The 13565-nt window shown below is 37.4% G+C and overlaps 1 protein-coding gene across 2 annotated transcripts in view; it reads left to right on the top strand.

The window, feature by feature from the left end:
- Positions 1-1343: 1343 nt before the first annotated feature.
- Positions 1344-13565, top strand: part of KCTD20 (potassium channel tetramerization domain containing 20) — a 28822-nt gene continuing 16600 nt past the window's right edge. For both annotated transcript variants that reach the window (XM_053671190.1, XM_037146233.2), the window contains exon 1: positions 1344-1504. The gene's annotated coding sequence lies outside the window, so the exon portion shown is untranslated. The remainder of the gene's footprint in view (positions 1505-13565) is intronic.

The following is a 13565-nucleotide window of genomic DNA, read 5'->3' as shown; positions in this document are numbered from 1 at the left end:
TTCTCATTCCTCTTCCCCAGGCACACAGGAAGTGATACCTCCCAGCCTTCTTAACCAGGCTGAGCCGCGTAACTAACTAGTTCAGGCCAATGAAATGTCAGAAGTGAAAGGTTCACTTCTGGATGAGACAAAGAAAAGCCTTGGCAGGATTCTCCAATTAGGCTCATTCTCCAATCTAGCTCTTCTGCCAGTCTAGTGTTGGGTTGTCAGTGCCAGAGATGGAAGCTGCTGAGATTGCTGAGTCACCACTTGGAGGTAAGCTGCCCTATAGTCACCTGCCCTTCCTTCACGTGACTAGTGAAGCATCATAATATAGCCCATCCTGATTCAAACACAGTACTGGATGCTTTAAAGTCATTTAAAGTGAAGTGAAAGACAAATGGGGAATGACTTCTAGGCCACTAAGATCAAATTATAATGAAAACATTTTGAGTTTTTGTAAATTAATGTTTTTGACCTTGAAAATGCAATTTTGCTATATAAATGCCCAGCAACCATTTGCAACCTATTGGAATGACAGTCAAACTATTTTCTCATATCACTAATATTTGGATTCTGATCCTAATCTTAGCCCCCAAATTAGTTTTTAGAGACTTTTGTAGCAAAAAAGTTGACTCAGAATTTAAGAAATCATGCTATTATTAATTTATATGGTTTTCAACATTTTCAAAAAGTTTGCATAACCAGTGTAACATTTTAATTAATTAGTATGATAACTTTTAAAAAGTACAAAAGCCATTAGAAAGTCTTGACAGGATTAATACTATTTCTTTCCTTTTATGTTTTTAGCATTCGTTTTACAGGTTTTTTTTTAGTTGTTGAAATATTTTTCTCATAAAACAACCAGTTTTCCAATAATTTGCTTTCAGTTGACTTAAAATTTGTAAATCAACTTTGCTATAGCATCTAATTTCATTAAAGTCAAGGTTTGAGAAAAATGTGTTTTTCCTCCCTTTTTTGATCAGAATGCATAACCAGGATAGAGTGTTCCAGGCAAAACGTGTTTAAACAATTCCATTGTTCTTACTACCTCCTTCTTTCAAATGCAGGGAGAAGAAATCCGGGATCTATAACTTTCTATAAGCTTTAGCTGTCCTGGGGCTGAGTTTTACACTCAGATGACTAACTTTTCCGTTTTATACCTTCAATAATTGAAAAGAGGGTATCCGCAGCCCAGAAATGGAATCTACCCTGGCGGTGCAGGCGTGAGACTGTCCTCCTTATAACATGTGGTACGTCCGTCCCAGGAAGGAAAGGCGACACCTTCCACCGTGGGGCCGCAGCCCAGAGCTCAGCTTTCCCGGCGTGCCCCGCGCCGAGGGGACTCTTAACTTGAAGTGCTGGGTGATTCAGCCGCGTGGCCGCGCGCCGGCCAGGGCAGGGGGCGCGCGCTGCTGCGGTACGGGCGGTCCCCGTGGCGGCTTTTCCTAGTGTGGTCTGCTCGAGTGAACGCATCCCACACGAATTCAAGCCCCTGGTACCAGATCGCTGCGGGGAGCGGCAGGTAAGTGGCGGCAGGTGTGGTCTGGAGACTTGCCTTTGTGTCGGGGGCTGTCTTCCCTAGAGGCTGCTCTGGCGGAAGTTCGCAGGGTCCGACCCCCACCCCCCTGTGAAAAGGCTCCGGGACTGAAATCATCGCGAGGAAAAATGTCGGCAAATGGGTTCTGGGCACCTGTTTTTGTGCGGAGGGTGAGGTCTGAAGATCGTGGGAAGGGTTTACCTGTATGGAAGTCGTAAATACAGTCGTGGGGACAGCTGAAGTATAACTTGCCTGGTTCTTGAAGGCCCTTGGTGTTTTTATCCCTCCAGAAATGAGAACTTCGGAATGTTTATTGATAAGACATTTGCAGACACGATTATTTTATGGCAATTAAATGAACTCATTAAAAATTATGTAGTTGGTCGGACTCCTAAACTCGAGCAGAGAGTGCATTTTGCTCGCTTTTTTCACCCCTGCTTCAGTCTTCTTTTTCTGCCACCCACAAACAGCTAGCTTTTATCAGAGGCTCTGCCTGCAAAAGAGCTGGGAGAGCCTTACCAGATCATCCAGATCATTTTCTTTTAGATAAAACCTCACTTTTTATAGCAGACAGTGTCTTCAGGTTTACACACCTAGCTCTACACTATCAGAAAACCTCTTCTGTTCTGGAATTGGGATGACTCTCAGAAAATATCCTTGGTTGAACCGATTTATTTATAAACCGGCGAGCAAACTACAGGATAAACAAGGCTGTGGAGGAACTATTTAACCAGTTCGTGAAAATGCATTTCCCATTCACAATGCCCTTGTTGGCTGCTAAACAACCAGCGAGCTGCAGCTGTTACCTGAGAAATTGAGGGCTTTTTTTTTTTTTTTGATGGCTCCAAAACAAAGGGTTATAGTAATATCAGTGGACTATGACAAATCCAGAGTCAAAGATCTTCACTCTCAGCTCTGTCCCCTCCCTCAAATTCTGGGACAGTAATTCTCAAATGTAAATTTGCTCCTTAAAAATGCTAGTACCACTCCGAGAAATTTGATTGTAGAGATCTGTGATGAGTGCCTGCGTATGCACTTGAAGCAAGTACTGTCCTTCAGTCTGTTACTGGTGTTCCAGGGACCACACTTTGAGCAACACCACCATAGGGCTGGCCTGAGGATTTTTTGAACAGCCCAGCTCCCTTATCCCTTCGTTGCTTTATTCTCCCCTGCCCACTTACCAGTCATAAGCCAAGGAAGAGAACTTCAGGAAAGATAAGTGTTTTCTTGGACTCACACCAGGGTAGGGAATGACTTCATACATATTTCTAATACTGCCTTGGTGTTTAGAGATAGCCAGCACCTATATAATCTGTGCTTTTTTCCTCTGGAGGCTATTTTCAATATTATCAGACCAGCAATGCCATTGTGCCTAATTTCCCACTCTCAACTAAGTCTCCTTCCCTTAGAACCAGGCCAGCCACTGCTGTGTAATTCCCATGGCCCTGAGCTCTCAGATTTCCTGGCATGTAGCAGTACCAGTAGCACTTATGAGGGCTTTTAGTTCCCTCATCAAATACCCTAGCAATGCCTGTTTTGTGCAAAGCACTGTGGTAGGCTCTTTTAGCTGCAGCACTGGAGAGATGGCACAGAGTTACATTGCTCCCTTGAGGCAAGGCAGGATCACCTCCTCTGCTGCCAAAAGCTTTTTCTGTTTTCTTAGTCCCTCTTCAAATAGATGCATAGGAATGAGGTTAGAGTTCTGCTGTGTGTTTCTGACCTTTTTTCTTTCTTTGGTATCTTTTTAATGTCTGATTTCTCTTCTTAATCCTTCTTTTTCTGTTGATTCATAAAACATTGTCTTTCCTTTTGTAGTCCTGGGCTTCATGATTACGAATCATGTCTTCCTCTGCCTCCCAAGTCTGAACATGCCTGCCCCTCCTTGGCTAACGGGAGTAAAAAATTTAGGGAAATAGTTGGAAAATGATTGATTTCTGGTTGGAATACCCAGAGTCATAGAAGTATAAAGCTTAGAGATATAAGGAGGCTTATTACAAATTTATCTAGTGCAATCCTCTCATTTTTCAGCTAAAGAATCTGAGAGATGAGATGGCAGAGTGCACTAGGACTCCTGGCTCCTAGCCCAGTGTTCTTCCCAATAAGTCATCTCAAGAAAAATGCTGCAAAAATGGAAGAAAGGTCCAGAGAAATTAAGTTATGAGGAGATGAAGAAAATGGAGAGACTTTCACATGACTACAAAAGCAGGATTATTTGCGGAAAATGGAGATTGAAGGAGAATGTGATCGAACCATATAAATTATGAAGAGTGGGAATACTAAAATAAGGAACTCTGTCTGAGGCTTGAAATAAATAGTAAAAGGAAAATAAGAGCAAATAGGTAGTTTTCTTATAATCCCAAGAGATGTTTTTTAAAGATTCAGTAAAGGTTAAGTATATTGATTAATTTTAATTATGTTAGACGTTTGAGCAATGTCCAGAATCTTTTGAAGTTGTCACATAACTATACTGTTGTCCTTACCAAAGTTATTAGGTATCTCTGTGGGAGACAGGATATAAGACTGATGTAACTACTAACATGATTCAGTATATCCTGGTGTTCCTACAGGAAGTGAGATTATTGGAATAGTATATGCATTTCTGGAATATTGGGAAGGAAAGAAGAGAACCTTTTTGATATTTTTGCTTAGGGCCCCCAAATTAGACATTTGTTGGATTGTTCTTTTATATTCATGAAAAGCAGAATTAGAAATACTGTAGTAAGGATTTATTAATTCATAGACATTATTATATGCCAGATGCTGTACTAAATGTTTTTATGTTCGTCATCTCATTTTATTTATCTCCATTTTATAACTGAGGAATCTAGGACACAACAAGCTTAAACTTGCCAAAAGTCATAAACCTAGTATGTGGTCAGTGTTCAAACTTAAATCTGGCTGACTCCAAAGCCATGAAGATTTATGCTTAATAGCTCCCTCATTATATAGTTGACTCTTGAACAATCTGGGCTTGAACTACATGGTTTCACATATATGGAATTTTTTTCAAATGATTGCAGTTTGTTGACCCTCACAGTTTTAAGCCTGTGTTATCCAAGGGTCAGCTCCACGTTTGGGAATTTGAGTATTCGGAGGCATATACAGTTTGTACAGTGTGAGAGGTCATGCCCCTAACCTGCATTGTTCAAGGGTCAGCTCTACTTCATGGGGTAGTAGTTTAAAAAGTGGGATTTGGAGTCAGTCTTTCCTTGGTTTCAAATCCTAGCTCCTAGTCAGTCATTTACTGACTTGGATAAAGTACTCATCAGTGTCTGTGTCTCTGAAATAGTGTTTGTAATAGTACCCACCTACCTCAGAGAGTTGTGAGGATTGAGTTAATCCTTGTAAAGCACTTACAACGGTGCCCGAGATACTAAACATTCTTAGGAAAGGCTGGCTGTGTGTTATTTAAAAAATATATATTATAATTTACTTTACTGGAAGATACTGTTTTCTTCAGATTCAGATCTTTTCTACTGTTGAAATTGTAAGGGTTTCTGATAAGTATTGTATAAAGTAAACTATCTCTGTTCTTACTAAAACAGGGGGCGTTATTACAAGTTTGGAAAGCATTGAGCTACAGTGGAAAGATCTGAAACCTGGGCCAGAGGATTTGGTTTCAGTTGTCTCTGTTACTGCATTCCGATTTGTTTTATAGAGAAAGCCGTAAGGACCAGATGAAGTAACAAATATGAATGAAATAATTGCATGCTATACAAGTGTAAAATACTGTTATTAAAATTATAGGGGAAAGTGAAAATAAATTATTGTTGAGATTATTAAAAGAAATTTCCAACTTCCTTAGAATAAAATAGCTCTTATGGGAAGATCACAGTCTATACTGTAAAACCATATTAGGCTCCTTCCATATGTTTGTCTTAAATCTCTTCTTGGTAGGAGGGAGTGAAATTTAATTTTGGCAGCTGTCACCTATGTATTACTTTGTTAGGGCTGCCATAACTATCCTAAACTGTCCTAAGCTTTTCTTTTTCTTTTCTTTTTTTTGAGTTGAAATATTCTAACATTTTAATAGAAAAAAATTGGAATTGAAAATATTCCTCATTCAGCAGAATCTTCTCTGAGCATCTGTAGAAAGAGGTTTTTAAAAATTTTTCTTTATTCTAAGCTTTTATTAAAAGAAAAAAATTCCAACATTTTCTTGAAGAGTCCCTTGTGTTTAGAGGTACATTTCTTTTTCTCATTTTCGAAGAAATAACACTCATTTTAGGGAGTTTGGAATATTCAGTAAAACAATTTTAAAATAAAATTACATATGAGCCTACAATTAAGGGAAAATAATATTTTCAATCTTTTTTCTGTGAATATGTTTATTATTTCAACCTGCCTGTTTAAAAATCTAACATGTCAGTACTGTTTCGTGCTATTTAATTTATTTTTTTATTTAATTTATTGGGTCATGCCATTTTAGTTATTCCAAAACTTTTTTTTAGTCTTTAATTTGGTGGATTATATTGTCAAATAAAAAAAATGACAACAGTCAACACAACAATAATCTTAATCTCTTCTCTTGTTTTAGTACTTCAGTGTCCTACAAGCAAATCTTTAAGCACTCATAAAACTCTAAATCTTAAAAATGTAAACTTATGAATCTAACATATTTCAAGGTGTTCTTAAATATTGGTTCTTAAATATTGCAATACTCTTTTTCAAACTTAGCAAATTTTTCTTTTATCTCTAAAGTAATAATAATCAAACTTAAACTCATTTACTCAAGGACACATTTTGTAATCATATATCAACCAGCTGACATTCTTCAATATGTCAGATTTCCTCAAACATTACATCTGAAATCCAGATGGATTTATTTTATTGATTTAACGCATTTTGTGTGCCATATATTGTCTAACTACTTTGTAAATGTTATTTAATACTCAAAAACTTTATAAAGTAGGTGCCATTAGTACCCCCCATTTTACAGCTGAGGAAACTGAGGAAGAAAGAGGGTAGGGAAATTTCCCACAGTCACACAGCTAAAAAATAGTGGAGCAAAGCTTCAAACCCAGACTTTTGGCTTCGGAGTCTATAACTGTTACCACTATGCTATGTTACCTCCCCTTTTAGGTCAGATTTACTTCATGACTACTGTGTATAAGTTCGCAATTTTGGGGCTGTGATCCAAGCCCCAGTTCTGAGGCCAGGACATAGACCCACCCTACACTGATAATGGACACTCTAGAATCTTTTCTGTTTAAATAGTTGCTGTGAGAAGACCTCTAAATCACTTACCTTCAGATGGGGGTTGACTTTACTAAGTTCAAATTAAAGTCTTACCCAATTCCACTGTGATTTCAATTTTATTACCTAAACATTAGCAGATGAAATTCTATAATTTCCACATAGGGTGCTTCTGTCTTTTGATTGGGTTCAGCTATTTTTGATCATTCTAATAACATCATGATTCCTAAGAAAAAGCCAGTCAGTATACGACAGAATCCCGGGGGTGAGGTCCCTAACATCCAGGACACTGTTGTGCTTGCTATTACCTAAACCAAGGAAGAGACATGGATGCTGTTAAAGATTACTTAATAGCAAACTTCCAGGAAATAGCCAAGGGATATACTAATGGTAATAATATCTTAAAAGGAACAGTGTAAGACAGTACAATTAAAAATTTTTTTAATGTATTAGTCAACAGAGTAGGCCATTTTACAGGAAAAAGCTAAGCGTGTGTAGAGTGAGAATAGATCAGTACATGTTGAAAACTCCTTTTTAAAAAAAAGATTTTATTTTTAGAGAAGGGAGGGAGGGAAACACTTCCCTTTAGAGAAGGGAAGGGAGGGAGTTGCCTCCGACTTTTCAGCCTGCTGCATGAGGCCCATCCCTCTGAGCCACACCCTTCAGGCTGTATGTGGAAAATCCTGGAGGCAGTCCGTATCACCGTGTCAGAAGATGGTTCAAGGACTGGTTCCAATTGGTGTCAAAGGTTTTCACGGTTCTTAGCAAAAGTGAGAGCAATGCAAACAGTCACACCCACGCACACACATAACCAGTTTTAAAGCACTTGACATTAAGACATCAATCTAATAGGTTTTTAGGGAAAAGAAACACTACCATATTAAATATATACATGATTTTAAGACATCCTGATTTCAAAAGTATTAAAATGTGAAGTGAAGAATTACAGTGTATGTTAATATAATGCTTTCTTGGGAAAACTATCTTTTGTATCCAAATTATACCTTTACTTCTTTTTTTATATTACTTTTTAAAAATTCATTGAGTTTGAGAGGGAGAGAGAAAAAACATTGATTCCTTGCTCCACCCATTTGTGCATTCATTGGTTGGTAGCCCACTTTTGCCCCACCCTGTATGTTGACTAATTCGTTGATAATCTAAAGAGACTACCAAAAACTTCTCCGTAGTTTTGAGAGATTTTTAAAAAACCTAACTGATAAAAATATAGTTCTAAAAGTACAGGTTTGGTTTACAAAAGTAACATGTTTGTTATCTGTAAATGTTTAAGAGTTAACAGTGGTATCATAATTGTTTTATTACCACCACAAGTGGATATATTCAGAATCCAGTACTTATTCTCTGTAAAAATAAGATACCCAGAGCTATATTGTAAATAGAGGGATTTTGGTATTAGAATTGGGATGAGGGATTATGTGGTGACTAGGTGTTAATGCCAGAAAGGAGAAACAAGCAGATATTTTTTAAAATAAGGTTTTCGAATATGATTTTTGTAAGCTTGAAACGAGTTTTGGATATTTAACATAATAACAGCTGACACTTTTTCAGTGTTTACCCTATGCCAGAGACAGTGCTTTATCTGAAGTATTTGTAACTTCTAAAACAGTTCTCCCATATAGATGCTGTTAATATTCTTAATTTATAAGTGAGGAAATTGAGACTCAGGGAAGTTAGTCATGCGCCCAGATTCACACAACTAGTAAGTGGTGGAATCAAGAATGAACCCAGGTGATCTGGTCCCCGGGCACTTGTGGTGAATGTGGGAGGCGGGTAGCCGGTGGTTAAATACAGCTTTCCTTCATTTGAGACTTTGTGAGGAAGTAATAATGCAAATGGGAAATATTTCATAGCAGCAGTTCTTTGAAAAGAAAATGAAATAAAAGAGAAAGGGATTGGGGAAGGGGATTGTTCTCTACTAGGGATTAATTATGCAATTGCTTAGGCTCACAAGGAGACTGTGTAAGGAACGCATGTGTAGAAACCTTGACCAGTATTCAAGAAATGCAGTACCATGAGTCTTTTTCTACACAGAAAAAAGTCTTCTGGTATAGCTGCAGTATTAATCTAGAAATAATATAATCTATCTTCAAAGTATATAATATATTTGTGGATTAAAATAGCTGCAGTAAATTCACATTTTACTTTTTGAATTAAAATTTTGATTAAACAGTGTCTCAATAGTAAACATCAAAATTGCTCTGGTACTAATAATTTCAACTATCCACACATATTTCTGTTAATATTTCAGTGGATTGAGTTATGGCAGTAATAAGTAAAGCAAAATTTTACTTCTGTCTAATGAGAGAACAACAAAGCTACATTCTGGGTCGTAAACTGGCACAGGGAGTCTGAATGTGTGCAGTTGCTGTCCTCATTAAATTTAATGTTCAGTGAAGACTACCACAGTCATTCTAAAACTAATAAAGTTGGTGTTACTCAGTGCAGAAGAAAAAGTATAAATGAGTAGTTAAGACATAATTTTAAAGATTAGAAGAAAACGTGTCTGTTGACAACTTAAAAAATATTTCAAAACTTCTAGGTAAGTGACAGAAAAACACTGGCAAAATATTAAATTAAATTAAAATACTAAATACATGTTACTGGCACAGAAATAGATAAATCAGTAGCACAGAGTTTGAAAACTAGACCAAGCATATATTATATGTTAGTACATGATAAAATTGACATCTCAATTTAGTGTGGGGGGGAATGGACTCTTCAGAATATATTATTAAGGCACTTAGTTGGTTAGCCATTTGAATTTTATTAGATCTGTGCCTTAATGTAAATGCCAAAATAAACTATATACAGGTTAAAGGTTAATTTTTTTTAAATCTGTGTATTGGGTTGAATAAAATTTGGTGCATCCATATAATGGAAATTATGTACCACTGAAAAATTATGTAAGCCCTGGCTGGTGTAGCTCAGTGGATTGAGCGCTAGCCTGCAAACTGGAAGACCGTCAGTTCAGTTCCTAGTCAGGCACATGCCTGGGTTGTGGGCCTGGTCTCCGGTTGGGGGTGTGCAAGAGGCAGCTGTTCAATGTTTCTCTCTCTCTCTCTTTCTCCCTTCTCCTCCCTCTAAAATGAAAAATAAAATATACTTATGAATTTATACTTAGGAAAGTCAGGAAGAGGACTTATGGGTGATTTTTGTCTTTTTAGTATTTTCTGCCAGGAACAATGAACACATGCTACCCAAGTGCAGGATTATTGTTTGTCTTCATTTTTGAAAACTCTACATCAGTAAAAGAGCTCTAAAAAAAACAGGACAGCGTGGCAGAGGAGTAAGAATGTGGCCTTTTTCTGAGGGAAAAGTGGAAAGACACGTAAGATCAGATACAAATGAAAAGTTAAGCATCTGAGGCAAAAAATAATAATTCAGAGAATTCCAAAAGCAATACAGTATGTGATTTCACTACATCGAACAGGGAAAGGTAGCTGAAATCAGGAAAACTATACAATAGAACATAAATATCTTCCAAGGTGAAAGGAGCATGATGAATTTAAGAGTCCAGACAGTAATTAGTAGTCGTACAAGGGAGATGCCCATACCCACATTTATCTCTTGTCTTTTTGTAGTGCTTTATGCTTTTTGAGTTTTTCCATACATCCAATTTGAGAAAGGATTGTCCAGCTTAGTAGTGGTACATGCATCCATTTTTATGGCTTAAAACACTGCAGCTTAAGGATGTTTTTCTTAGTGACATGGTGAGTTAATAACAAAGCCAAAGCCATAACCTGCTTTGCTTCAGTCTAGTGGGTGGTCCTGTCATCCTGTCTTTTAATTTTTTTAAATTAATTTTAGAGAGAGGGAGGGAGGGAGACATTTGATTTGTTGTCCCACTTAATTATGCCTTCATTGGTTGATGCTTATATGTGCACTGATGGGCTCGAACCTAGAACCTTGGTGTATCAGGACAAATCTAACCAACTGCGCTACCGGACCAGGGCCTATCATGCTATCTTGGTATCTCACAGACTACCAGGGAGATGTAAGCAAGTCATGGGAAACACCCAGTGATTCTAGTCCTGCCTCACAAACTTGATATGAATAAATCACTGCTATGATCAGTATCCAACCAGCGTGGGTTTTTTTCCCCTACCCACCCAAAACTTTTAAGACTGTCAAAAATGAAATTTTGGAAGCATTGCTGAAAATAAATGACTACATTAGAATGAAATCCTATTTCACATATCAGATAAGTAAAAATAAGAAGACCAAACACTGTTAGCAGGAGTTCTGGCAAATGGACATTTCATGCTGCTGGAAGGAGTATAAATTTGAATATTTATAAAGGATAATCTCGTAGTATATATCGTTCTCCATTAGCAGTTTTACTTCTAGTTTATTCCAAGGATACAATGGGGTAGATGCCCAGAGATATGCATACAAAGATTTCACCACAGCTTTGTTGATTTTTAAAGTATTTATATCTTCCTGTATTGACTGATTTTTTCAATAAGCACATTGCTTTTATAAGCAGTAAAACATTAATAATGCTGTTTTTTTATTGATGGAAAAATAAAACCATCTATCACAGGATTCTTGCATTATTACCATAACTCCTACTTGATAAGAACTGCAGCAGCAAAGATCCTGGAAATTCCTGGTTTTCTCTTTCATTTCTGACAAATAATAGAAGGAATAACTTTTACAATCAGTAATGGATGAAAGGCAAGAGGGTGGAAGCAGTGCAAATGGTTGAAAAGAATGTGGGAATCCGAGGACCTAAGTTTGGAATCTGCATGCCTCTTAGGTAGAGTTGTGGTTTGGGGCAAGTTGCTAACCTTTCTAAAGCTTGATTTTTTTTCAACAGTAAAGTGAGGATAATTAAAATATCTTTCCAGGGTTGTGTCATTATCAAATAAGATTAAGTTTGTAAAAGCTTTGTAGACTCTACAGTTCAGGAATAATAACAATAATCAACATTTATTGCATGCAGTGTGCAGGCATCATGCTGAGCATGATGTGTAAATGTATGACCTCATTTAATCCTTATATCAACCTGTGTTGTTAATGGTTATTATCCTCTCTTACGAGTGAGCAAGGCAAGACACAGAGAGACTTAGGAACCTGCCGGGGCCGTGGTTATAAAGATAGAGCGATAATGGAAGATCGTACTTTGGAGAGAAATGTAGCAAGAAGTCTCTAAGAAGTATTTATGTCTCACCAGTCTGCCAGACTTCTTTGAGGAAGACACAAGAACTTGGGAAGGGAGGGCCCAGTGGAAATAACTTACTTACAAGGGTCACTCTCTTTACAGATTCAAACAACTAAATTATTGCAGGTTTGGGGATATTGGGTAGGAAACTCCAAGATTTAGAAATGTTAAGAATAAAGTTTATATGGGCTTAATACTGGTATGGTCTTAATATTTTTAGAAATAATCTAGAAACAGAAAACCAGAAAGCCTTAGAAGACAAACTTTCTTTTGAGATTGAAACTTTAGGGTTGCACATGCAAATGAAGTGAATAGAAACGTCACACAAAAACATCAGTGGTGCGCACACACACACACACAGAGCTGGGTGCTCAGTTGGTTGGGGTGTTGTCACATAAACAGATAGATTGAGGGTTCAGTTCTTGAGGGTTCAGGGCACATTCCTAAGTTCTGGGTTCGGTCCCCAGTCAGGGTGCATATAGGAGGCAACCATTGATGTTTTTCTCTCTCTTTCTCTCCCTCCCTTCCCCTCTCTCTAAAATCAATGAGTGTGTCCTTGGATGAGGATATAAATATAAATAAGCACATACACATATATACACATACATTCACATGCATGCATGCTCTCATAGTACATTTTAAAGATGACGGCCTCTGAACTGTCAGTAGTATCCTAGAAGGTGATCATGTAGACGTTTTAGATTCTGTCTGTTACTTCTGTTGTCTCTTCCTCTACCTCTTCCCTCTTTTCACCAGAAATCCTGGGTATCACCACAGAACATGTGTGAAGCAAAACGGAATCTGTTCACCTCTACAGACAGCATTAGCAGGGTTCTCATTACTAGGTGTAATGGAACTAGGCCAAAGTCAGTGATAGGCAATTAGAGTAGTTGAAGAAAAGGAGTCGTTTCACATACGAACAGATTGAAAGGACTAGAGTTTGTGTCTGAAATGAAGGTTTGGCAAAAATGTAAGTACTTTCTGAATTTAATTATGAAGTATAGATGAGGGGTAGATAATTTATTTGCCAAATTCTCTGGTATTCTACCACATACATCACCACCCGGCTCTTACAGAGAAGAGACATGGCCCTGAAGCAAAAGATCAGACCCTTGTTCCGTTAACAGTCTGAAAGCATAATGCTTAAAAATCTGAATAGTTCAGTGGCAAGATATTGAACTTAATGGAACAGTGATCTGTTTAATTATCTTATTTTCTTCAGAAATAATTAATTAGAGGAAATTGCAAGTAAAAAGAAAATACATACGTTATCTAGAGATTATTTTGGATTAATACTTGAGATGACTGTGTTCTAGAGGAAACCAATGTGTCCTTATTTAGGTGCAAGAAATGTGTGGAGACAATTCCACTGTCAAAGATTGTATGTAAACTCCAAGGTAGGGAGATTATGATTCTAAATGTTTTGCTGTTCTAGGTCAACAAAATCAAGACTTAACAAAATATGGGCCTTCATAGGAGACCTGTGAAATAAATAATAAAAATATTTGTATAGCTCTTCAAAGGGTATAAAAATGCTTTTACGTGAGGTATGGAAGTAAAGTTTGAGCTGGCTTGCTGGATGTTAAGTTTCTCTGCTTCATAGCTATACAGTGTGTGTTTCACTGGTGTGTTTCTAACTCCTAGCTGTTTTCTGAAGCAGACTCTTCA

This window comes from Artibeus jamaicensis, unplaced genomic scaffold, assembly GCF_021234435.1.
Source record: "Artibeus jamaicensis isolate MK-2021 breed Jamaican fruit bat unplaced genomic scaffold, CSHL_Jam_final contig_1803, whole genome shotgun sequence".
Classification (NCBI taxonomy): domain Eukaryota; kingdom Metazoa; phylum Chordata; class Mammalia; order Chiroptera; family Phyllostomidae; genus Artibeus; species Artibeus jamaicensis.
The sequence above is the reverse complement of the archived record's forward strand: the minus strand, read 5'-3'. Positions and strand labels throughout refer to the sequence as shown.